Here is a 27,335-nt window from a genome sequence, read left to right as displayed (position 1 = left end):
TTATCTATCCCTTCTGCCTTATTTGACCGTAAGTCCTCCAAAGCTTTTTTAAATTCCGATTCTAATACTGGATCCCCTATGTCTTCTAAATCGACTCCTGTTTCTTCTTCTATCACATCAGACAAATCTTCACACTCATATAGGCTTTCGATGTATTCTTTCGACCTATCTGCTCTCTCCTCTGCATTTAACAGTGGAATTCCCGTTGCACTCTTAATGTTACCACCGTTGCTTTTAATGTCACCAAAGGTTGTTTTGACTTTCGTGTATGCTGAGTTTGTCCTTCCCTGCAGCCATTTCGTCTTAGCTTCCCTGCACTTCCTATTTATTTCATTCCTCAGCGACTTCTATTTCTGTATTCCTGATTTTCCCGGAACATGTTTGTACTTCCTCCTCTCATCAATCAACTGAAGTATTTCTTCTGTTACCCATGGTTTCTTCGCAGCTACCTTCTTTGTACCTATGTTTTCCTTCCCACCTTCTGCGATGGCCCTTTTTAGAGATGTCCATTCCTCTTCAACTGTACTGCCTACTGCACTAATCCTTATTACTGTATCTATAGCGTCAGAGAACTTCAAACGTATCTCGTCATTCCTTAGTACTTCCGTATCCCACTACTTTGCGTATTGTTTCTTCCTGTCTTATGTCTTGAACCTCAGTCTACTCTTCATCACTACTATATTGTGATCTGAGTCTATATCTGCTCCTGGGTACGCCTTACAAACCAGTATCTGGTTTCGGAATCTCTGTCTGACCATGATGTAATCTAATTGAAATCTTCCCAAATCTCCCGGCATTTTCCAAGTATACCTCCTCCTCTTGTGATTCTTGAACAGGGTATTCGCTATTACTAGCTGAAACTTGTTACAGAACTGAATTAGTCTTTCTCCTCTTACATTCCTCGTCCCAAGCCCATATTCTCCTGTAACCTTTTCTTCTACTCCATCCCCTACAACTGCATTCCAGTCGCCCATGACTATTAGATTTTCGTCCCCCTTTACATACTGCATTACCCTTTCAATATCCTCATACACTTTCTCTATCTGTTGATCTTCAGCTTGCGACGTCGGCATGTATACCTGAACTATCTTCGTCGGTATTGGTCTGCTGTCGATTCTGATTAGAACAACCTGGTCACTGAACTGTTCACAGTAACACACCCTCTCATAACGAATCTTACAACCGTTATACCATTTTCTGCTGCTGTTGATATTACCCGATACTCATCTAACCAGAAATCCTTGTCTTCCTTCCACTTCATTTCACTGACCCCTACTGTATCTAGATTGAGCCTTTGCATTTCCTTTTTCAGATTTTCTAGTTTCCCTACCATGCTCAAGCTTCTGACATTCCACGCCCCGACTCGTAGAACGTTATCCTTTCGTTGTTTATTCAAACTTTTCCTCAGGGTAACCTCCCCCTTGGCAGTCCCCTCCCGGAGATCCGAATGGGGGACTATTCCGGAATCTTTTGCCAATGGACAGATCATCATGACACTTTTTCAATTACAGGCCACATGTCCTGTGGATACACGTTACGTGTCTTTAATGCAGTGGTTTGCATTGCCTTCTGCATCCTCATGTCGTTGATCATTGCTGGTTCTTCCGCCTTTAGGGGCAATTTCCTACCCCCATGACAAGAGAGTGCCCTGAACCTTTATCCGCTTCTCCGCCCTCTTTGACAAGGCCGTTGGCAGAATGAAGCTGACATCTTATGCCGGAAGTCTTCGGCCGCCAATGCTGATTATTTATCAAAATTTGGGCAGTGTCGGGGATCGACCCCGGGCCGAAGAAGTTTTGATTATGAGTCAAAGACGCTACCCCTAGACCACGGGTCTTATACAGAAGTCAACTAATGTTTCTCTTCTTTCATGCCTGTTACCGAGCAATGCTCTCACTTGACTCAGTCTTTTATTCCTTCTCCCACTACAGCATGCTTGTCATCCACGATTATCAAATTTTCGTATCGCTTTACATAGTAAATAAGCCCGTATGTTTTCTCGATGCTTTCATCTTTTGCTCGTGACGTCGGCATGTATACCTGGAATATCGTAGCTGGCATTGATTTAATGTTGATTCTGCTGAGAATGATCCTATCACTGAGCTCCTGGAACTCCTCACAACAACTCTCTCTCTCTCTCTCTCTCTCTCTCTCTCTCTCTCTCACACACACACACACACACACACACACACACACACACACACACTGTCCCACCTTCCAATTCTGCTGCTGTTGATATCATCATAAATTCGTCTGACCAGAAGTCCTCATCTTCCTTCCATTTCACTTCACGGGCCCGCACTACATCTAAGCTGAGCTCTGTATCTTCATTTTCAGATTTTCTAGTTTCGTTAATACATCCATACTTCTATCATTTCAAGCTTACCCTTTCGTTGGTTTCTCAGTTATATTCTCATGGTCACCATCCCCTTGACAGTCTTTCCCAGAGATCAAATTCGGGCAAGATGGGATTTCTTTGCCAATGGAGAAATCTTCATGATACTTTTCCATTCAGAGACTACATGTGCTGTGGATACACAAGATGTGTTTCAAATGCCGTGTCGTCTATTGCCTTCTGTATACTCAAGTCGTTGAGGATTACTGCTCCTTCCCCCCATGTGCGGCAGTTTCTCATCCAAAGCCCAAAGTGGTGCCCGTAACTCTGGCAGCACCTTGTGATGCGACAAAAGATTTACCTTTTTAATATATAAATTTGGAGGTGGGAAAGATGCTAAGACTATGAAAATTCTTGCAGCTTTATTAATTTTGTGTAACTAATGTCATTGTATGTCAGTATGTTGTAGAAAAGCGAGCAAACGTCCGCGCTTGAAAGTACGAGCAAGTTGCGGCAAAGACGTAAGATGCACCGGCATCAGAAGCCAACAGCTGTTCCATCCATCTACTACGCCACGCACCGAAGGCCGCGGAAGAATAAATATTTAATAAATATTGAACGGTTAAAAGCAATGAAATCGTAATATGGGTTTCAAAAATTGGTTCCACTATGATGAATATGGCTTAGATAGTCGCTTTTGTTTCAGATGGTGCAGAGAAAAGTCAACATTTAGATATCGCGTGTACCAGTCGCTTGGGAAAGGCGGGTGATCGGTGATCTAGCTGAGAAGGCGTACTTATTGAATACGAGTTTACAGTGTGTCTGCCTATAATAGATTCGTTCCGTAAGAGAGGATTAGAACACGTTGATGATGGTCAGTTTAAGATTTTCTGGTGGTAAGTTTTAGAAAAGTTTAGCTACAACATTGCATGTGGCAGATGTGATAGTTGTCGATGTGAAGGCGTGCATGTTAATTGTTAGTGGTCAGGGAAGCAATAAATGATGGGCTATCGTGCTGAGCAAAAACTGACGCAGGAATTGTAGAAGCTTTGAGACTTAAGGAATTTTTCGAATGGATGACATTCCTGCTGGTAAACCTTTCGGGATATAAGGTCTTGGTCCAGATGATTTTCGTACTAGTAGGTTATAGGAGTATGTAATGCTTATCAAGAGTATCAACTGGTGATTAATAATAGTGAGGAACGAGAAAAAGTAGATAGCGTCGGAAGTTCCATGCGGCTTTTCGCGGATGATGCTGTAGTATACAGAGAAGTTGCAGCATTAGAAAATTGTAGCGAAATGCAGGAAGATCTACAGCGGATAGGCACTTGGTGCAGGGAGTGGCAACTGACCCTTAACCTAGACAAATGTAATGTATTGCGAATACATAGAAAGAAGGATCCTTTATTGTATGATTATATGATAGCGGAACAAACACTGGTAGCAGTTACTTCTATAAAATACCTGGGAGTATGCGTGCGGAACGATTTGAAGTGGAATGATCATATAAAATTTATTGTTGGTAAGGCGGGTACCAGGTTGAGATTCATAGGGAGAGTCCTTAGAAAATGTTGTCCATCAACAAAGGAGCTGGCTTACAAAACACTCGTTAAACCTATACTTGAGTATTGTTCATCAGTGTGGGATCCGTACCAGATCGGGTTGACGGAGGAGATAGAGAAGATACAAAGAAGAGCGGCGCGTTTCATCACAGGTTTGTTTGGTAACCGTGATAGCGTTACGGAGATGTTTAGCAAACTCAAGTGGCAGACTCTGCAAGAGAGGCGCTCTGCATCGCGGTGTAGCTTGCTGTCCAGGTTTCGAGATGGTGCGTTTCTGGATGAGGTATCGAATATATTGCTTCCCCCTACTTATACCTCCGAGGAGAGGGATAGCTGAAATGGTGAGAATATTCCATGACTTTTTACATAAAAATAGAAGTCAGAGAAGGAGATGGAACACCACCACTCTTGTTCATTGTAATAATACAGGAAGCACTGTAAGCAGTAAGTGAAGCAAGGGAGGGTATCAGCATAGGAATAAAAATGAATGTACTTGCCCTTGCGGATGATGTAGCAATAGTCGCTGAAAACCTACATGATCTGAAGAACTGGCAAGAAAGCTATTTCAAAAAGCTAAGGAAACTGGGCTGGAGATAAAAGAGAAAACTAAATTCATGAGGGCACAATTAAATTAAAGACAAAAGGGCACGAAATCATACAGATTGATGCCTTGTGTTTGAAGAGGCAGTGGGTTAAATATCTGGGGTCGGAGTAAATAAACGAGATGATGAGAAATAAGAAACAGGAACCTGCAGCGACAATAAACTCCTTGTCTGCCTTGTGTCAGGGGCACGCTCATTGGGTTTAGCTCGACGAGCAAGGCACTCAAGTAAGTTTATACTAACACTGGCACACATGTAACGCTACAGGCAGTTAACACTAATCACCGGTAGTCATTAGGAAGTAACGCTAACATTGGAAATAGTCTGCCCATTAACACAAGTAATACTGTCTGTAGTCTTGCAAATTAATGTGAAGTAAGCTGCAATTGTAAATAACACTGTAGAATATTAGGACCCACTAATCGTTAAGGTGGTGGGTTATTCTTGTATAATTATTATAATATTAAAAACAAGAAACAGAAGCGGGAATAAAAGCGGCGTCAAGAGCATCATATTCACTCAACGAACTACCGTCATGAAAAATTTTATCAACAGGAGCCAAAATAAGGGTGTGTAAGCATAACCAGACCAGTATTACTACATACAGAAGGATGGAGAAAAGATAAGTATACAGAGGTAAAGGTAAAGGTTTTCGAAAATAAAATACAGCGGAAAACATTTGGAGCAATTTATGAGAGAGGTGAATGGCGGAGAAAAAGAAACGGGAAGCTCGGGGAGATGTACAGTGCTGCAGAAAGCACGACAAGGAGGCTGAGTTGGTCGGGACACGTCTTTAGAAGAGAGGAGAAGTCAAGACTGAGAGGTGTTGGAGAAGAAACTCGAAGGGCGAAGATTTTTAGGCAGACCAAAAATGAGCTGGAGATATCACGTTGCCTTGGATCTTCAGACAGAGTCAGGGAAGCAGATGTGAAGGACGGAAAGAGTGTAGGACGATGCTTGACGATACCGAAACCGACTGCAGTTTTTAGGGCCAGGAGAGAAAGAAAGTAAGTAAGTAATTAATTGTCCGATGTGTTTAATTCTTCCTTTAAACCAAAAGTAAAGTATATGTGATTAAAAAGAGAGAGAATAATCCATCAGCCGATCAGTCGATCAGTGGGGGGATGCCAAAATTGACGTGACGAACCTGGAACACTCTACAAAATGTTCTCCAGCTGAGGGAGATGACATTCATTTATAAACTATGACACAACCACATTGTTGCTACTTCAGTATATAATTACATTCAATGCTACAATTGTCCGTGACAGAAGACATAGGCGGGTTACAAACTCCACACATGACACATAGTCAAGAAATGTAGATCCCACGTGTAGGGACGTCGCTGTCGATAAGAGACCTAATCCAGACCACAAAAGCTACCATTCAATTTGGGGCAAATACATAAATGCAGAAGTGAATCATTAGTAAATAATTTCTTAAGATGACAATATTGACAGTTAATAAACAACTTATAGAAAGTAGAGGAGGTTCATCAGGTCTTTGGCTAGTAGACCTGCGTCCTGGGTTCGACCATAGAAACTACCTAAATTCTAAATAAAGATGATCAGCAACGACACTCAAAGACTTTGGTACGAGAACTCGCCTTCATTTCCCCATCGACCCTATCAAAGAAGGTGGAAGAGCAGACAGAGATTCGTGTCACCTTCTTACGGTTGCTGTAAGACATTGCTCGTACAGCGCTGAAGGGTTAGCAATGATCATGGGCATGAGGGTGCAGAAGGCAATGGAAACCGCTGCATTAAAGACACGTAAAGTGCTCCGCTGACATTCGATTTCGGAAGGGGTTGCCTATGTTGAGGTGGCCATGAAAGAATTAATACACAACCAATGAAAAGATAACATTCTACAAGTCTTAGCGCAGAAGATAGAAAAAAGTGAAATTCATAGGTCCGGTCTAGGCCAGGTGGGGGGTCAGTGAGAGGAAATGACGTATATATTGTCAACAGCAGCAGCAAAAGTTGAAACAGGAGCAAGATTCGTCATAAACGTTGGGTAGGGGAGGGAGTAATTCATTATGAACTGTTCAGTACAGGAAATTTCTCGTCGGAGTCGACGGTAAGCGAACGCCAACAGCAATAGTTCAGATATACAAACCGACGTCACAAGAAGAAGAAAAAGAAATCGAGATAATATATGTCGATATTCAACTTGTAATGCCATATGTAAATGGAGACGAAAATAAGATAATCATGGCTCATTGGAAATTTATGCTAGGAGAGACATAGAAATTAAGTTATGGGAGAATATGTTCTCGGTAGCAGGGATGAGCGAAGATAAAGACTGTCGTGGAATAAATGTGTTACTTATAGCGAACAAGTCGTTAAAAATCACAAGAGGAAGATGTATACTTGGAATCTCTCTCGAGACACGGAAATGTTACAGCTCGATGAGGAAACATGAGATATGAAAGGATAAGGGTTCCGGACAACGTGACATCAGGGGGTTTGAGCCGCTCTTGGAGGCGTGAACGGATAGCCAATGTGATTAAATCGACCGTTCACAAAATCAGAAAATCCTGGTTCGAGCCCCAATCCGTCATCAAAGTTTCTTATAGCACAACAAGCTGATGTCAATACGTGTTCGCAAACTGCGAATCCACTTCGTAAAATTTGCAACATTTGTAATCCTCAAGAACTGTGTCTATTCCTTCAGACATACATGCATAGTAGTGCATACGGACACTGTGTAAACACAGACCCTGTAATCATCAACGGTAAAATGATCATGAATGTGTGTTATCTGCAATACACCTGTCATGTAGGGAAACACAATATCATATACGTATTATGAAAACATATATTTGTAGAAACGCACAAAATGGTTTACATGCATGTAAAATGTTCGTATATGTAAAACCTGATTGGAAAATTTCCTAATTTAAAGTAAATATGTATAACCACCGAAACTGTATCATATTTCGCTCATCCAGAAGCACTCTCATTCTATTTTGTGACTGCATATTGCAGGGCCATCACTGTATTTTTCTCCTGAGAGCATTCACAGGAGGGGGTCCACTAATGGGCTTATCAAATGGTGCACCAAGTTCTGAAGTTCACTGCACTAACACTCATCAGCGTTTACGTGCGTTTGTTCATAAATAGTTTTGATCGACCCATGCCAGCACCAAGTTTATAAAACTTCACTCACATTTAAATCAGTTTGGTGTCGGGTTGATAGTTGTACAGCGAATGACTCTTGTCACATTGACATGTCAAAACATAATTCAGTACGATTAAAAGTAAAGGCATCAATGTTGAGACTGCAGTAGGAATTACAATGTTAAACGGAGAGTAGAGAGTGCATTGAGAGAAAGGGTGCTTTAAGGCTCCTAAGAGGGCAACGAATTCGAGCAGTGATAGATTTAAAAAAATGAGCAGATAAGCAAGGCATAGGGAATTTAGTGTTAGAGTCAAGTTTAACAGGGCTTTGGAGGACTTGAGATTGAATTAGGCAGAAGACACAGATAAAATTCCTTTGGAATTTATAAAAACTTTGGGGAAGTGGCAAAAAAACTGTTCAATTTAGCATATAGGATCTATGAGTCTGGAAACACCATCAGACTTTCGGAGAAATATCATCGATATATTCACAAACATGTGTGTATGTGTGGGTGTGAGTGTGAGTGTGTGTGTGTGTGTGTGTGTGTGTGTGTGTGTGTGTTTGTATGTTTGTGTGTGTGTGTGTGTGTGTGTGTGTGTGTGTGTGTGTGTGTGTGTGCGTGCGTGCGTGCGAGAACTGTCGCACAATCCATTGTACAGCATATGCATCAAATTTCCTAGTAATAATTTATAAAGGATAATGGAAAAGAGAGTGACTAGTGAGAATAACTATCACACAATCCGTTGTACAGAACATGCGTAAAATTTCCCAGTAATAAAATACGGAGAACAATGGAAAAGTGAGCTGAATATATGACAAATGGTTATATATTTAGCTTTAGAAAAGGTAAAATCATTGGGGACATAGTTCTGAGGTTGCACTTAACTATGGAAGAAAAATTTCAGACAAGTCAAGAACTGATAGTAGGTTTTTTTAGACGCAGAGAAAGCGTTCCTCATTGTAAAATGGAACAAAACTTTCTTAGGAATAGGTGTATAAGCTATAGGATAAGACCGATAATATGAATATGTACAATAAGCAAGGGGAAACAGCAGCAATGGAATGGAAGAGCGACGGGATAGTGAAAGTAGGCTGTTTAGGTTTTTATGTTTGTAACGCCACGTAGCGCCCTGCATGAAAATCACTGACTGTGCTGTGTGCAGCCTGTGTCTGGTTGAAGTCATTGTTGGAATATTCGCTTGTAGTGTTGGGCAGTTGGATGTGAACAGCGCATAGCGTTGTGCAGTTGGAGGTAAGCCGCCTGCAGTAATGGATATGGAGAGAGAGATGCCAGAGTTTTGAGAGCGGACGATCTGGACGTGTGTCCGTCAGAAAAAGGAAATTTGTAAGACTGGATGTCATGAACTGATATATATATATATATATATATATATATATATATATTATTACTTCTGAACGCTATTAAGGTAAATACATTGTTTGTTCTCTATCAGAATCTTTTATTTGCTAACTATGCCTATTAGTAGTTAGTGCCCTCAGTAGCTAGATCTTTTATTTAGCTGGCACTATTGGCGCCCGCTGCATTGCAGTAGTTCGAGTAACGAAGATTATTGTGAACTTAGTGATTCATGAAAGGTATAGGTTATTGTTAGTCAGGGCCATTCTTTTGTGGGATTATTGAAAGTCAGATTGCGTTGCGCTAAAAATAGTTTGTGTCAGTTTAGTGATGATCAGAAAAAGTAATGAAAGAAATGTCTGAGTACGTTCAGTTTTATTCAGCTGTCTTTGTAACAAATAACGTAAGAGGTTTACCAAAACAGTAATTCATAATTTTTCTAAGGGGACGTTTCAGTAAGATTAAAAATGTGTAAGAGGAGTTCGCAGTGTAGTGTCCGTAGTCCTCAATCAAGTACTGTTCTGAAAGGCTAGGGACTAGAAATAAAATTTCTAGAATGTGATCAAAATTCAAGGTGAAAGGATATCATTGATAAGGTTCGTTGTATAAATATTATCCACTAAGGCTAAAAGTTAATTGTACTAGAGGAATTTGAAACAACATAATTTTTGAAGCATTCGGAGTATTTCCGTCTTAGTGAGCAACTTGCGACTAAGAACAAAATTTTTTTTATGACACTGTAATGGCATCTGTACAAGAATTTCTTCAGCTTGGTCCAATTTGGCTAAGTAACCACGAACAGGATTGCTGTTTGATACTAAAATGTTGACTTTCACGGCCGGATATATATCATGTCCATTACAATTATCCGGGCTGTTATGCCGTGGTCGGTTGATGAATTCTGTGTCGATTCCCAACGTTTCGTCTCCGGCTGCGGGAGACATCTTCAAGGGGTTCCGCAGCTCGAAGGAAGGTCCAACACACCCACCGTCAGTAGCGAGCCAGTGGGTGTGTTGGACCTTCCATCGAGCTACGGACCTCCTTGCAGATGTCTCCCGCAGTCGGAGATGAAACGTTGGGAATCGACACAGAATTCATCAACCGACCACGGCATAGCAGCCCGGATAATTATAATGGACAGGATTGCTGTTTGTTACCCACTGCTATAACCTTGCGTGTACTGCTTTGTTTTTCAACTTTATATTTGTTTTAACTACTTTTTATTCACTATTGAATAACTATTAATTTATTCAAACTACGTTCTTCAGGCACTATTTTGTACCATTGTTTATAACTATCCTTATTGTTTACTATTGTGGAATACACCTGTTCAGAGTAAGCCTATCCACACACAGGTTTTTGCCATGATTTAGTGAGTAGCACTCACTAATAATTACCAGTTAGGTTCGTCTCGGCAATAGATGCGGAAAATGCGTTGTACTTGTTATCTGATTTAGAAGGAATTTTTATAAAAAATTATTTAGCGCTTTCGGTTCTATATTTGACAATTGCAGTTACGCTCCATTCATTGCTTTTTTTTAGTAGTACAGTTTACACTGTATGAAACAAGTTCATTTTATAAGTCACTTAGTTCAATAGCTACGTAGCAGGTGTTGGACAGGCTGGTTGTCACAACATTAAGTAATACATACGTTTTTGTCAATTTACATATATTCTGCAGGTGCACCCATAGCGCAGATCGTGTCACCTTTAAAATAAATACATGCAACAGATACTTCCTTAATAGTTAAAATAAAAGAACGTTTGCTGAGGATATTGATAACGTCAGGAAATGTGAGGAAGAATAATAGGACCTTCTGAATGGAATGAACCGTCTAATGAACACAGAATATGGCTGGAGAGTAAACCAAAGAAAGATGAAGGAAATCAGGAGCAGCAGAAAGGAGATTAGTGATAACGTCAACTTTAAAGTTGGAACCACGAAGCAGACGAAGTGAAGGAATTGTGCCACCTTTGAAGCAAAGTAAGACTTGACATACCAAGCTAAGAAATATAGAATGCAGACTAGCACAAGCAAAGAGAATATCCCCGGCCGAAAGGATTTGGCTGTTATGCAACTTCTATTGTAATTCGAAGGAGAAATTTTAGAGAATGTACTTTAGGAAACCAGCGATATATGGAATTATATCATGGAATTATAACTATACTGTTGTGTCTGCCACTGTGGGAGTCACTACCGATATAAAATAAGGAGAGAACTAAGGTGGATGGTGACAGGAATCCGAAATGATCTGTTCATAACACTTGCAGATTGATAGAAGACTTTATTTCTAAAAAGGAAAGAAACATAATTTAACTTGTTATTATGAGGTGTCTTGATGTGCTACCTGCAATTACTTTTACACACTATTACTACTTTCAGAACGCATTCTAAGTATCGGCTTGCTATTGACGGTTGTTTCTGAACTCTGTCTTCCAGGAGGAGGGGCGCTGCCCATTCTTTCCATTGGCGCGCGGGTCCGCGCCTTCTTAAAGCCATTCCACAACACTGTGCTGGTCGGTATATGTGCAGGTCAGCGGCTTCTTTGTGCCATTCCACGGCGCTGTTCTGATCAGTGTGCGCGCACGTCAGCGCCTTCTTGGTGCCATTCCACAGTGCTGTGCTGACCGGTGTGCACATTCTTGTTGCCGTTCCACAGCACTGCACTGATCGATATGCATGCGGGTCAGCACTTTCTTGATGCCATTCCACAGTGCTGTGCTGACCGGTGTCTGCGCAGGTCAGCGCCTTCTTGATGCTGTTCCATGGTCCTGTGTTGACCAGTGTGTGCATGGGTCCGCGCCTTCTTGGTGCTGTTCCATGGCACTGCGCTGGTCGGTATGTGCACAGGTCAGCACTTTCTTGGTGCCGTTATACGGTGCTGTGCTGATCGGTGTGGGTGTGGGTCAGCGCCTTCTGGGTGCCATTCCACGGTGCTGTGCTTACCGGTGTGCATGTGGGTCGGCGCCTTCTTGGTGTCGTTCCACAGTGCTGTGCTGATCGGTGTGCACGCGGGTCCACACCTTCTTGGTGCCATTCCACGGCACTGTGCTGGTCGGTATGCGTGCAGTCAGCGCCTTCTTGGTGCCATTCCACGGCGCTGTGCTGATCGGTGTGTGCACGGTTCAGCGCCTTATTTGTACCATACCACAGTGCTGTGCTGACCGGTGTGCACATGGGTCCGCACCTTTTTGGTGCCATTCGACGGCACTGCGCTGGTCAGTACGCGTGCAAACAGTACCTTCTTGGTGCCATTCCACATTGCTGTGCTGATCGGTGTGCGCGTGGGTCAGCGCCTTCTTGGTGCCATTCCACGGTGCTGTGCTGACTGGTGTGTGTGCGAGTCCGCGCCTTCTTGGTGCCGTTCCACGGCACTAGGCTGGTCGGTATGCGTGCAGGTCAGCACCTTCTTGGTGCCATTCCACGGTGCTGGGCTGACCGGTGTCTGCGCGAGTCAGCACCTTCTTGGTGCCATTCCACGGTGCTATGCTGATCGGTGTGCAGTTGATGCTTTAGGACAGCACTTTCCTCCCCCCCCCCCCTTAGAAAAAGGCCGCGCCGTTGTGTAGGAAGACATCTTACGACAACGACAAGAAGCTGGTTGGCGTGAGGAGCTGGGAGCTGCAACTGGCATCGACGCCGAGCCCCTGGCGGCTCTACGACATCCATCCCGCGCTGCGAGGGGGACGTCGTTCACATAGCCTCGGAAAGGGCGCCTGCTCTCTTCCTGAACCCGTACGACGGAAGACGGAGAAGGCGGTGATGTCGACGGCGGCGACGACGACGGCGCCGCTTCCATGACGGACGCCGAGACGAGCGCTGGGAGGATGAATTTCTGCAGCGGCGAAGGTGATGTGTCCAGCTCCAGCGGTTCCGCAGGCAGTGCCCCGGTCGCGCAGGCAGCAAGATTCCAGCAGGATGCGGATCTGGGGACGGAAAATCTTCGGAAGAATCTCGCAGTGACAAGCACCTATCTGATTCTGATAGCGGCGCAGCAACCCAGCAGGACCTTCAATTAAATTCACGCAAGCACCCAAGATTCTAATAGTTTCTCTCTCCCAGCGCCTGGTGAGACCAAAAACACCGAAAAGAATGCCATCATTAGACTCAAAGCGATGCTTGTGGAGCGTGGAAGGCACGGTGCGCTGCGGTGGGTGCAGCAACTGGAGTATGTGCAGTGACACCGGCAATGAAGAACCTCCACCGGCGACGGATGGTCCTGATGCTTGGAGCGGTACGTCGCGAGGAAAAGCGGCAGCGCTTTCTCCTTGCTCCCCTGCGTGTGGGAGACACGTAATCTGTTCATCAGTTGCTTCAACGTACGCACAAATAGTTCAGCTTCTCCGTTCGACTGAGAATGAAACGGTGCACTGGTAAGACGAGTGATACCACTGACTGTACAAAACTGTTCGAAGTCCTGAACCGTAAACTGTTGTCCGTTGTCTGTAACCAACACTTCAGGCTAACCTTCCAAGCAAAAATAAATATGACGAAGCCTGATTGGTGCTAAGCGGTGTAGTCGAGTTCATGGCACTGCAACCGGATATTTGCAAAAGGAGTCCACAGTGTTCCAACAGAGACGAGTATAGTCAATATACACTCGTTGGTACGGAGATTGTGACTTCGTCTAAGCTGAAAACGTTTGCGGCGGAGCGGGTAGATTCTGGCACAAGCGCGGCACTGTGAAGTCTTGTGGCCAAAGAGGGCGTCCATGCCCAGCCGAGTACAGTGCCAGCACACTAACAGTTTTATGCGTACATTTCCCGAATGCCCTTGGTGGAGCAATCGCAACACATCTCTTTGCAACACTGTAGGAATAAGCACACGCGCTTGTCCAGAGTCATTTTGCAATAAAATCACACCGAGCTGGACGGAAAGGCTACGGCAACAACCAAAATATCGACCCATTACAGAATTCTGTATATTTTTCACAGAACGAAGCAAAGCAGTACGTATGTAGTGCAACAAAATGTTCAAGTCAAGGTTTGCTTCTGTGGCCTTAGCAATTTTGCTATAGTACAGTGGAAAAGTCTGTAAAAGTTCAGTGTCCAGCGCATCTATCTGAGAACGAAATGCGGCAGTAGCATCGAATTCAGAATCAGGACCAACAAAAAGGCGAGAAAGGGTGTCAGCATTTGCATGCTTCGACGTGGGCTGGTGCTATATTTCATACTGAGACTGTGACAGTAAAAAGGCCCAACGCTGCAGTTTCTGAGCCGTCCATGGCGGAGCAGGTTTGGACAAATGAAACAAAGACTGAAGTGGCTTATGATCCGTCCCGAGATAATACCTCCAACCAGGCAGATATTGGTGAAACTTTGTCACGCCATAGATAATAGCGACCGCTACCTCTCGATTTAGGAATATTTACGTTGAGACTTGGTCAATAACTTAGAAGTGAAAGCAATCGGCCTGTCCTTTGAACCAAATCTGTGGGAGAGCCCAGCTCCGCTCCCATACGAAGAAGCGCGCACTGTCAAAACTACAGTCTTAGCGGGATGGAAATGAGCACTGCAGCTCTCACTCAAAGAGGCATTTTCAAGTTTCTGGAATGCATCCTGACACTCTTTGGTCCAAACAAAAGGCCCGAACTACCGGCGCAAATGATGCAACGCAGCCGCGATCTCGGCTGCTTTGGGTATAGACTGCCTATAATATGTCATCTTCCCGAGAACTGACTGCAGTTACGTAATGTTCCGAGAGGCAGCGAGGTCTCAGATGATCAACAAATGGCACTGAAGAGGATGAACAGCTTGACTATTAATAACATGGCGTATGTATTGAATTTCAATCTCAAAATGGCACATTTGTCAAGGCAACACTTGCAACCTGCAGCTCAACGTACTTGAAAAAGGTTACTGATACGTTCTTCCGGTGTACATCCTGACGCCACAATATCGTCCAAGCAATTTGAACAGAACGGAACTTTGGCAGTAAGGTATTCTAAGTAGAGTAGCAATATGGAAGGCTCTGAAGCGCTGCCAAACGGTAGGCGCCAAAATTTGCCGAACCATAAATGGGTGTTGACCATAAAGACTTTCTGAGATTCCTCGTCTGGCTGAACTTGCTAGTACGCATCGGGTAAGTCAATCAGTCGAAAAATAGCGGGCTGCACCAAGCTTTCCCACTAATTCCTTAGGGCGAGGCAATGAGTAACTGTCAATTATTGTTTGTAGATTCACAGTGAATTTAAAGTCTACACAAAAACAGGTACGATTACTAAGGGAGAGGCCAATTGACTATCCTGGATAGGATCAATAACACCACTGTCTTGCCATTCTTTAAGTTCACTTCCAACTCTGTCTTTAAATGCATGGGGGATGGGAGGCGCACGAAAAATTTTAGGTTGCTCAGTGTCCTTCATCGTCGAATGTACCACAAAATTATTTGCTCTGCCAATGTCTTCAGAAAATAAATCAGGAAACTCTGCATTCAACTCAGTAACACTGTCTGTTGGGTTGAAAACTGAAATGGGAAGTACATTGTCCCGAATAGTAAGGCCTAACAAATCAAATGAAGCTAACCCAAAAATATTTTCATAATCTCGTGAACGCAAAATTATAAATGTCACTGCTCTGTTACGAGACTGTAATATGGCAGGCAAACTACATGTATCAAGCACTGGAATGTCCTGACCGCTACACGCAGTAAGCAGCGTGCTAGATTTTGTCAGCTGTGTCGAGCCCAACAGTTCGTATGCTGACGATTGAGGAATATAACAGAAGAGCCAGTGTCTAGCTGAAGCCGCACACAGCGTCCGGAAATGACTAAGTTCATAATCAGTTTGCTTGACTGTCGTTGCACAGCACTTGGGAGGGTGAAGGCACATCCTGAATTTGATCATTACTAGCACCGGTAGCCAGTTTAGAAAAAAAAACTACGATCACTGAGCGAGCAGTGGCTCTGCCCTTACGAGACCAAATGCGGGTAAAACTCTTTTTGTGTTGCAAGCGCATACTCTGTACATGACTTGGCAAGCAAGCCGCATGGCGCAAAGGGAAATTCCGTCTTTTATATGTGGAAAAGCAGTGGGAGCATGTTTTAACAGCAGACACACGCGTTGAGACTTGTTTACTCCGTCCACAGCTCGGTGGCCTTTCGGCACAATGTGGTCGGACGCGAGGCCAGACCTGTTTGTCACTTTCCGTTTCACTGCAAATGGGAGCTACCTCAAAGTTTTCAGAGGCACTATTCACAAAAGGTCCTGATATTCAATAATTTGTCACACTTGTTTCAATGTATGATCAGAATGTTTGAGAATTTGTTAACGAATTCCATAGCCTTGCATTTGGACATAATTGCATCACAAATCCTGGCGTCACTATATAGTCTGTCTGTAATCTCAAGAGTGAGCAGCGCTCTTGGTGGGGGAAGTGGCCTTTCCCGGAAGAGACCTGTCACTGGCGTACAGGGCCACCCAAAATCAACTGCCCCTTACCTATCTAGCAGTGTAGTTCGGGGTGCAGTGATATACGTCGTTTCTGTTCGTGGGATCTTAGTTGCCAGTGTCAGTCGGTTGACTTTGTATACTCACTGATATACTTCAGTATCCAGAAGTGATGGATAATCGCCCTGCATTGCAAGAAAATGTGCAGAATACGAAGAAGAGGAGGTATTTGCGGGGTAACGAGCGTTCGATCGTCTCTAACGTTATTACAGTGTGTGTTGAGGAGGCGACACAAAACGAACTGTTGGCTAATGTTACCAGTCCCAATTAAAGGGCTGCAGTTTATGCAAACGTCAGCCTCGCCACAAAAGGACGCATAAGGAAGGAACGCGAAAATAAGCCGCATGGTTTACTGGAATCGTCGCAAAGGAAAACTAATAATTTAGGGAGGAAACCCACCGTTATAGACAGTTTAACAAAATCGGTCATTCGACAAACGTCGGAGGACTTTTACATAAACCAAAAAATAGTGCCCCCTTTACGGAAATTATTTACTGCCGTGAAACAAAACATACGTTTTCCTTGGCAGAAAGATGTTTCACACAAGACATTGCGAGAAATGGGATTTACCTGGAAATACTTTTCAGGCATGTTTACGAAGACGGTGACAAAAAAAGCAGTGCGAATCGAACTAGTATAACACACGAAATTATAAATTTCTGGTCACTTTTTAAACACTCTTCATGATGCAAGAGTTGTTAAGTTTCAATGCAGCCCTTCGAAGAAAACTTCAACCTTTTAGTAGAAACACAAAGTAGGAACAAGCCTTAAATTCTACAGATTTATTGCGCTGTATCTGGTTCGCCTTACGAATAGAGGAACATACATTCACATGAGTAGTCATTCGGTTCTATGTTTGTAGCAGAATCATGACTTCCGTTCTTATGTTAATATCAGTTACTCTATAACGTTTTGTTTCGAAGAAGCTATCGTCTTTTGTTTTCCTTATACTCTTGAAGCATTTGTCCAAAAATAAACGCAGCCGGGACGTATCTGCACACGGCGTCGCCACAGATTTAAACGCGCGCCGCGGCAGGGCCGGAACTACGTTGTGAAACAGCCTGTAGAAGCGCCTCGTGACGTAGCAGGGTAGGCAGAGTGGGGACTTGCTCGCTCGCTCTTCAGTTTACCGACAAACTATAGTACGGTCATCAGCTACAATGAAAGTTCACTGTCCCACTGACGGGATGTCTGTTCTGGTTTCTTTAGCAATCGAAAGAATTGGGCGAGCAGCAGCAGCCTGTACTTGATTCACGAAATACTTAGTGAGGGCAGAAATTAAGTCATCAAACACTAGCAACTTCGGCCTAACTGTCGGGAATAGCTTCTGGACTAGATGGTAAACACCTGTGCCAACTGTTGACAAGAAGTGAGGAAGTTTCACTCTACCTTGCACTTTATGTGTAGCACAATGAGCATTGAAACGAGCGTAGTACCCGTTCTACTCCTCTTGTTGTTCACTGAATGCTCGGTATGGTGGAATGCATATAGGTGGTGCCATAGATGCGGCTGGCTGTTGTGGCGGAGTTGATGCAACAGCGGCTTGTGCGTTAATGAGCCGCTGGACTGCCATCATCAGCTGCGATATCTGATGGTTCTGCAGCTGAATGAAGTGCATTAGATCAAAGCTAGCAGCAACCGGAAGCGTAGGCGCAAGTGGTGTAGGAGGTGGTTTACATGGCATTTTAAAGAGAGGAGCGCCGCAAGAAATTAATTATAAGCATTGCAGATACACAAAGACCGGAATCGTTGCGACTACTCTGCAAGAATGAACACAATTTGTAGCTATACTCCTCTGAAAGAAAAAAAGAGAAATTTTAGTAACGCCCTGTGACGGAGCGCCGAAGAGCGAAGGCAGTATTGGTTCTGTAATCGGCGACTTCAGATGCTGTGCCGGATACTGTGGGAATCAGCGCCTAAAACACACATAGAAGGAGAGAAGTTGGGACGCCTCGTGGCAGGAGTCCAAATGATTAACAGAACATTTTATTTCTAAAATGGAAAGATGTATAACGTTGAGGTGGCTTGATATGCTTCCAGTGCCTTCTATTTGCAATTACTTTAACACACTGTTACTACTTGCACAACGCATGCTAATTATCGTCTTCCTATTACACTGATGTTCTCAAAGTTTGCGGCCTCTCTGGGCCTGACCAGCGATGGGCGGTTGGTTAAATCATAGTTGGCAAGGGGCGCTGAACTTCCTGGAGGTGTGCCGCTACCCGCTCTTTCCATTGGTGCTCGGGTCAGCGCCTTCTGGATGCCGTTTCGCGGCGCGGCCCTGGTTGGTGTGCAGTCGATGCTTTAGGATTGCACATAACTGGTCCAAGACCCCTGTAATTGAGAGGATTGTTCCGAGCATGGTCCTGTGATGAGGATCTCTTTACGCTCGATAGCATCAAGAAAACATGATTCCCAGGGACCCTTTTATTGTTCAGATATACAGTGGTGTCTTCTCAGAGCACTGGCAGTACAGTTGGGCCAGTGGTGTGCTGACCTAGTGAGACATATCAGGCACATGCCCACCTGACAGTACTGCTGCATAGCAGATGGCTTGTGTGACAACAGTTGCATCACAACCAGTTGGTGCTTCTCCCTCCACCCCTCTGACTCATCCCTACCCCCCCCCCCCCCCCCCCACCAACACGTGTCTTAGCTGGCACAACCAGCGCTGTACGATGTTGGCCAGCAGCTTTAGAAGCTAATCTGTGGAAACTGTACGCCAAGGAGACTAATGGCAGTGCAGACTTCCACCCGCTGTCTCCAGTCAGGGAAGAGCAGCTGGCAGCATCAGCGTCGGCAGTCAGAACGAGGTGAGCAGCGACGCTGGGCAGCTGCAATTGGGGTCAAAATTGTCGAAATGGCTCTGAGCGCTATGGGACTTAACATCTAAGATCATCAGTCTCCTAGAACTTAGAACTACTTAAACCTAACGAACATAAGGACAGCACACACATCCATGCCCGAGGCAGGATTCGAACCTGCGACTGTAGCGGTGGCGCGGTTCCAGACTGAAGCGCCTAGAACCGCTCGGCCACACTGGCAGGCCCAATTGGGATCATGGACTAAGAAATACGTAGTATTTACGCAGGCACTTTCTGTTTGTTCTGCACCATAGGGGTAGCTCTGCAGCGTAGGGGTCCCATGCCCTTCTTGTGGCAGTCTGTCGATCACCAGCATAGTGGTATATATCTGTGTTTCGTTCGTAAGTTAGGCGCTCGAATGGTCCCGAGTGTTGCAATCGCTTCCGCTTTCACACCTACCTGTATAATATTACGCCATAGCTGCCAGGCTGCAGGTCATTGATTCAGGCTGCTTGGCTTCTGGTGTCACTAGTGAATAAATGTAACATATGTATAGTATTCCGCTTGGACAATATTCTGGACTGAAGAGAATGTTGGAAAACAGAAAAAGAAGGAAAATGTGATTCTGTAGAAGGTTATGGAAAAATGGTTCAAATGGCTCTGAGCACTATGGGACTTAACATCTATGGTCATCAGTCCCCTAGAACTTAGAACTAATTAAACCTAACTAACCTAAGGACATCTCACAACACCCAGTCATAACGAGGCAGAGAAAATCCCTGACCTAGGTTATGGAAAATTAAGTGAACTGATAATATATGGAACAAGGTGGTTTGCCTCAGGATTAGCGAGAAGAAGAACTAATGCGGCACCCTAAAAAGAAAATAGGATTGGATAACAGTGAAGTATCTGTGCTAGGAGAATAGAGAAGCGGAAAACACAAGTCTGCAAACAGTTTATTGGACTCTCCAAAACGAAATAATAACAAAATATCCAAAAGAACAACCGACTCGATCCCAACTGCGGATCACCCAAATACAAAATAAGAAATAACAATTAAAAAAAAAAAAGACCCGACTCTTCATGAGAAGCGAACACAAACAGTCCTACAATCAGGATGTTCGTCGACTATACCAAGAGATCGGCCAGCTTGGAGAGGTGTCTGGCCGTGGCTGCAGCTCTGTATCCTTCCGAGCGGTGCGTCGAACAACCTTTTGCCAGCTGGCGGATCACGTGACTGGCGTAGCAAAGTAGTTCCTAGGCTAGCTGTGACCTCTGGTGAAGCTGTTCTGCAGACTCCGTTAACGGATAGCGGTCCCTGACGGCTGTTGTTGGAGACCTGGACGTGTGGTGTGTTGTGTTGTCGCCGCCGGTAAGTTTTTGTTTTGACAACACAGACAACGCAGGTTTTCCTGCTGAATATAAACCCTGTGATGCAGGCATCCCGTGATGGTAGGACGTAAAGTGGGATGCCGATGCAGAAGACGATACAATGTGTGAAGTGTGCGGCCACAGCAAATAGGACATGTGCTTCGACATTGAGGAATAATTTATATGCTGAGGGAGCTCTAGAGGCTAAATACTGTAGGGTAACACCGTGACTGGAATGCATCCAATAAATATTTAAGACGTTACGGTGCATTGCTACTCTCAGTTGAGGAGGGTGACATATGTGATGCATTCAACATCCATCCCGCCCCTCTCCCACCCAGCCCGCCAAAAAATAATATTTGCAGTATCATTTATTAAAAAAAATTTCAGAAGACAAACAAATTAACAGAACTGTCGTTTTGTATGCGCAGTTGGCTGTTCATTGCATTCCACTTCTACCACTCCACTGTCGAGAAAGAGATCATTGGTGTAGGGAGCATGTTGACTGGGATCAGCAACAGTGGTCCAGAGTGATCTTTCCGACGAATACCGCATCACTGTGGCAAGAGATTCTGATCGGTCGGAAGGGACCAGACAACGAGGTCTTCGGTCCCATCGGATTAGGGAAAGATGGGGAAGGAAGTTAGCCATGCTCTTTCAAAAGAACCAACCCGGCATTTGCTTAAAGCATTTTAGGAGAATCAAGGAAAACCTAAATCAGGATGGCCGGACGCCGGTTTGAACAACACCAACTCAAAGGAAAGCCTTGGCGCTTGTTCGTGACGTCACGTTAGCTAGGCACCGCGAACGCCAGGTCTGTTGCAGGCATACTCATAACGGTGGTGTCTCCCTCTCTAACACAAGAAAATGTGAAACTATTGGCGGTAGTTGACCAACACACATTGTTCTAAGAGATTTCTGCAAGCAATTAATTGTGCAATTCATTATACTTCTTAACAAATAGTGTCGTCCTGAACTTAAATTTCCACCTGTTTTAAAGATTGACATACAAAAACAACTTCGTGATCCCGCAGCAACAGAATTCGTGCTTCTTTACCTTACTTGTAAATCTGACGAAGTTACGTTTGTACTGGGTTGCTTTTACAAGAAACTGTGAACATATTGGTGCTCTTCTTTAGGTATCTTGGTTTACTATGGGGTGAGGAGCACTGAACGTTAATGAAATATCTTGCGATTGTACACGTTGGGAGAAGGGATGGGGGACAGAAGAAGAGGCAAAAGAGAGATACTTGTTTTATCAAATTAAATTTTTTTATCTTATAAAGTTTCTCCTTTGAGTAGCAAGTGGGGAATATTTATCGTTTCTAATGTGCATGTTTAAAAAAGTTTAGGCTCAGCAGTATTTTCGATGTATGAAGCTATTTTGTTTCCTGTTTAGAATTCCTTTCGTTGAAAACGACTGTAATCTAATGACTGGCAACAGTTGGACATTTACACATGTAAATTATTTCACAGTTCCAGTGTCGATGTCAAACGAAAATAAATAAATAAATAAAAGAAACGAGTTAATTCTAAGGGGCTTGGGATAAGTTTCGATAACAAAATGGATCAAGTAAATATAGTTACTTGAATGTAAAATTTCTGAAGCTTGCAATGGGGCAAAGCATCTTCTCATATTGATCTACGTTTGTTTCGACAGGATTCAATAATACAGAACTATGATCTTCATTTGTAGCCTTACGATAGTAAGAGAATCTTTCATCTAAATAAAACAGCAGAATCCAAAACAATACCAAACATTTTGTCCAAAAATAAGAGCTTTATAGTGATAAGCACGCCCAGGCGTTTCTGCCTGCAACAGACCTGGTTTTCGCCGTGCCTAGCTGACGTGACGTCACCAACAAGCGCCGAGGCCTTCCTTTGAGTCGGTGTTGGTTTGAACTGTTGTCCTCCCGAATGGGAGTCCAGTTTACTAATCACTGCGCCACCTTGCTCGGTAAGTCATTCTGGCCATTGCTTAGTGTGGAGAGAGAGGGGGGGAACACATTACACACCACAGAATGTTCAGGAATGTTATCGTTATGCTCTACGCGTTACGCTGTAGGCAGGCATTACGCACGATGGCAGAACACTACTAGATATCTTTGCGCGAGGGACCTTCAGAATTCAGCTTCACTTTAGGGAGATTATTGTGGATGTGGTAATTTCTGACTTTCTGTTTATAGGCGACGGTGCCCGCCCACACAGTACCACTGAGGTGTCGGGCGCTCTGGAAAGTGAAGACATTGAACCTACGGATTGGCCTGTGTACTTCTCGGACCTCAGCCCTTAGGGCATGCCGGGGTGCACTTAGCAGACGTGTATCTCGGCGAACAGTCCTGCACGAACCGCACAAGAACTGAAAACCGTCTTGAGAGAGGAGTGGACAAATATCCCTTAAGGACTTCTGAACAGTACAGTAGATGGTATGAATAATGGGTGCATGATGTTCATTAGACCCCGAGGAGGTCGTATTCCTTACTGAGATCTGATATCGACCTTTATGACGCGACTGGGACCAACATCAACCATGACGTTAATTACGTCTGTTACCCTGCTTTCCCGTGTGGTGAAATCGGGTACCATTTTTCGTTATAAGTAAATATCATTCCAAACCTATTACGTATGTACGGTGTTTCATGTCATCCATCTTTACCTGTGATTATTCTTTTCCAACAATGTCTCTGTTCTTTAGCAGCTGTTAAGTAGTATAGATACAATGTTCGACAATGTGATTAAAATTCGTGCTCGTAATGTATACTGTGGCTTTGATGCGCCTTTCACTCAACTATATCGCCAGATACGAGTGGTTTTCTTATTTAACTCTATGTCGTCCTTTTCATGTTGTGTGGTTCGTTAGAGGATCAATGAGCGAGAAACAGGTGCTGTTCACGAACAGAGAATTCAGATACTGATCTGTTATACTTCTAATGTCAAATAATACATAACTTTGTTGCCGCAGTTGCCGCGTCAGTCGCTAACAGTAGTTTTTAAAGTTGAAACATTTACAGATACAAAAGATCATAAATCTGTCAGTCTTCAATACCATGTCTATTCAGAAGATGTCGAGCCCTGGCCTCTATGAAAGTTCGTAAATGTTTTCCAGATGGTGACTGGGCTCAGTGTACGAATGTTCGAACTTAAGTACATCCGCAGCTGGAACTACAGAGGGGCAAAGCTTGCACCTTATTGGCAGGGCGTAAGTCATTCGTGGCAGCGCTCTCGTGCCGTAATTAGTCTACTACATTTAGATTCGGTTATGGAACTTGGCATCTTATTAGCAGGTTCATACACGGATACCGAGATAGTAATTACGCGCGTAAACCGATAATTCAAATATTATATTTATGCGATAAATATTTTCACATTTGTCTATATTGCAAAAAAATTTTTATTCATGTAATTGTACGACCTTGTAAATTGTTACCTTAGAGTACTCACCGGATAGTAATCACTACACCATTGTGTCTGAGTAAAAGAAAACCACAGTAAACCTTCAGCCGCAGGCCGTTTGTCTGAGGAAGAACTGAATTAACATATTCTTATCTTCAGCACTGCTGAATTTCATTTTAACTAGCCGCTCTAAACTTGACCCAAAATATTTGTTGTTACACGACTCATAAGTTGCACCCAAACATTGTAGACGAGATCACAAAAGATGCTTGTGCTGCAGTTCTCTAATACGTAATTTCTGCTTACGGAATCCGGCTGTAAGAAAATTTCGCCCTGATAATAACCCGTGGTCTAGGGGTAGCGTCATTAATTCATAATCAAAACGTCTTCAGTCCCGGGTTCGATCCCCGCCACTGCCTAAAATTTGAAAAAAAGTCAGCATTGGCGGCCGAAGACTTTCGGCATGAGAAGTCAGCCTCATTCTGCCAACGGCCTTGTCAAAGAGGGCGGAGAAGCGGATTGAGGTTCAGGGCACTCTCTTGTCCTAGGGGTGGGAAACTGCCCCTAAAGGCGGAAGAATCAGCAATGATCAACGACATGAGGATGCAGAAGGAAATGGAAACCACTGCATTAAAGACACGTAACGTGTATGGTTCAAATGGCTCTGAGCACTATGGGACTCAACTGCTGAGGTCATTAGTCCCCTAGAACTTAGAACTAGTTAAACCTAACTAACCTAAGGACATCACAAACATCCATGCCCGAGGCAGGATTCGAACCTGCGACCGTAGCGGTCTTGCGGTTCCAGACTGCAGCGCCTTTAACCGCACGGCCACTTCGGCCGGCACGTAACGTGTATCCACAGGACATGTGGCCTGTAATTGAAGAAGTGTCATGATGATCTCTCAATTGGCAAAACATTCCGGAATAGTCCCCCATTTGGATCTCCGGGAGGGGACTGCCAAGGCGGAGGTTACCATGAGAAAAAGATCAACGAAAGGATAACGTTCTACGAGTCGGGGCGTGGAATGTCAGAAGCTTGAACGTGGTAGGGGTCAGTGAAGTGAAGTGGAAGGAAGAAGGCGATTTCTGGTCAGATGAGTATCGGGTAATATCAACAGCAGCAGAAAATGGTATAATAGGTGTAGGATTCGTTATGAATAGGAAGGTAAGGCAGAGGGTGTGTTACTGTGAACAGTTCAGTGACCGGGTTTGTTCTAATCAGAATCGACAGCAGACCAACACCGACAACGATAGTTCAGGTATACGAGGTGCGGCTAGAAAAAAACCGGACTGATGCTGGAAAAAACATTTATTTACAATTATTTAAAATTTCATGTTATCTCCTTCAATGTACTCTCCTCCTCGGTCTCTACACCGCTCCATACGAATTTTCCACTGTTCATAGCAATGCTGCAGATCGTTTTCGGTAAGTCCATACATTACTTCCGTCGCTTTTTCTTTTACTGCTTCAACAGTCTCAAATCTAGTTTCTTTCAAAGCTGACTTGACTTTAGGGAAAAGAAAAAAGTCACAGGGGGCCAAATCAGGTGAGTAGGGAGGATGATCTAAGATGGGAATGTTGTGTTTTGCCAAAAACGTCTTCACTGACAACGCACTGTGAGCTGGGGCATTGTCTTGGTGAAGGATCCATGACTTTTTTCTCCACAAATCGTTCCGTTTTCTCCGTACTCGCCCACGTAGGGTAGCCAGGACGCGAATGTAGTAATGCTGATTCACTGTTTGTCCCTCTGGTACCCAATCAATGTGCACAATCCCTTTGATGTAAAAAAAAAAAAAACAATCATCATTGCCTTGAATTTCGATTTTGACATTCGTGCTTTTTTTTTGTCGTGGAGAACCAGGAGTTTTCCAATGCATCGATTTTGTAAGAAGGTGGGATCACTTTCAATGTTTTCCAGGATGTCGGAACAAATCATTCTTCGGCGTTCCTTCTGTTCATTGTGCGACACTTTGGAATCATTTTTGAACACACTTTGTTCATGTTGAAACATTCATGAAGAATCTGCCTAACACTTTCCTTGTCAACTCCTGTTAACTCAGACACTGCTCTGATTGTTAAACGGCGATCTTGTCGAACAAGTTTACCGATTTTTTCAATGTTTGCATCAGTTTTTGCTGACAATAGTCTGCCAGTGCGAGTGTCATCACTGGTGTCTTCGCGGCCATCTTTAAATCGTTCAAACCACTCAAACACTTGTGTTCGCGATAAACAATCATCGCTGTACACTTGCTGTAACATTACAAACGTTTCACTTGCAGATTTTCCTAGTTTGAAACAAAATTTGATGTTAACACGCTGTTCTTTCTGTACACTCAACATTTTCCGACGCACAGACAAAACATCAACTACTTAAATCAGACGCCACGGGCAGACTGAGTGCAGGAGGCAGATGAAACTCGAGCAGTAGGCGGAGCGAGAGTCACGTGACAGGCCACGCGACTTTCAGCCTTATTGCATTCGTTTTATTGTTTCACCAGTACTAGTCCGGCTTTTTTCTAGCCACACCTCGTACATGTCGACGTCGCAAGCTGAAGATGAACAGATAGAGAAAGTATATGAGGATATTGAAGGGGTAATGCAGTATGTAAAGGGGGACGAATATCTAATAGTCACGGGCGACTGGAGTGCAGTTGTAGGGGATGGAGTAGAAGAAAAGGTTACAGGAGAATATGGGCTTGGGACAAGGAATGAAAGAGGAGAAAGACTAATTGAGTTCTGTAACAAGTTTCAGCTAGTAATAGCGAATACTCTGTTCAAGAATCACAAGAGGAGGAGGTATACTCGGGAAAGGCCGGGAGATACGGGAAGATTTCAATTAGATTACATCATGGTCAGACAGAGATTCCGAAACCAGATACTGGATTGTAAGGCGTACCCAGGAGCAGATATAGACTCAGATCACAATATAGTAGTGATGAAGAGTAGGCTGAAGTTCAAGACATTATTCAGGAAGAATCAATACGCAAAGAAGTGGGATACGGAAGTACTAAGGAATGACGAGATACGTTTGAAGTTCTCTAACGCTATAGATACAGCAACAAGGATTAGCGCAGTAGGCAGTACAGTTGAAGAGGAATGGACATCTCTAAAAAAGGCCATCACAGAAGTTGGGAAGGAAAACATAGGTACAAAGAAGGTAGCTGCGAAGAAACCATGGGTAACAGAAGAAATACTTCAGTTGATTGACGAAAGGAGGAAGTACAAACATGTTCCGGGAAAATCAGGAATACAGAAATACAAGTCGCTGAGGAATGAAATAAATAGGAAGTGCAGGGAAGCCAAGACGAAATGGCTGCAGGAAAAATGTGAAGACAT

This window comes from Schistocerca americana, chromosome 4 (assembly GCF_021461395.2).
Source record: "Schistocerca americana isolate TAMUIC-IGC-003095 chromosome 4, iqSchAmer2.1, whole genome shotgun sequence".
NCBI lineage: Eukaryota > Metazoa > Arthropoda > Insecta > Orthoptera > Acrididae > Schistocerca > Schistocerca americana.
The sequence above is the reverse complement of the archived record's forward strand: the minus strand, read 5'-3'. Positions refer to the sequence as shown.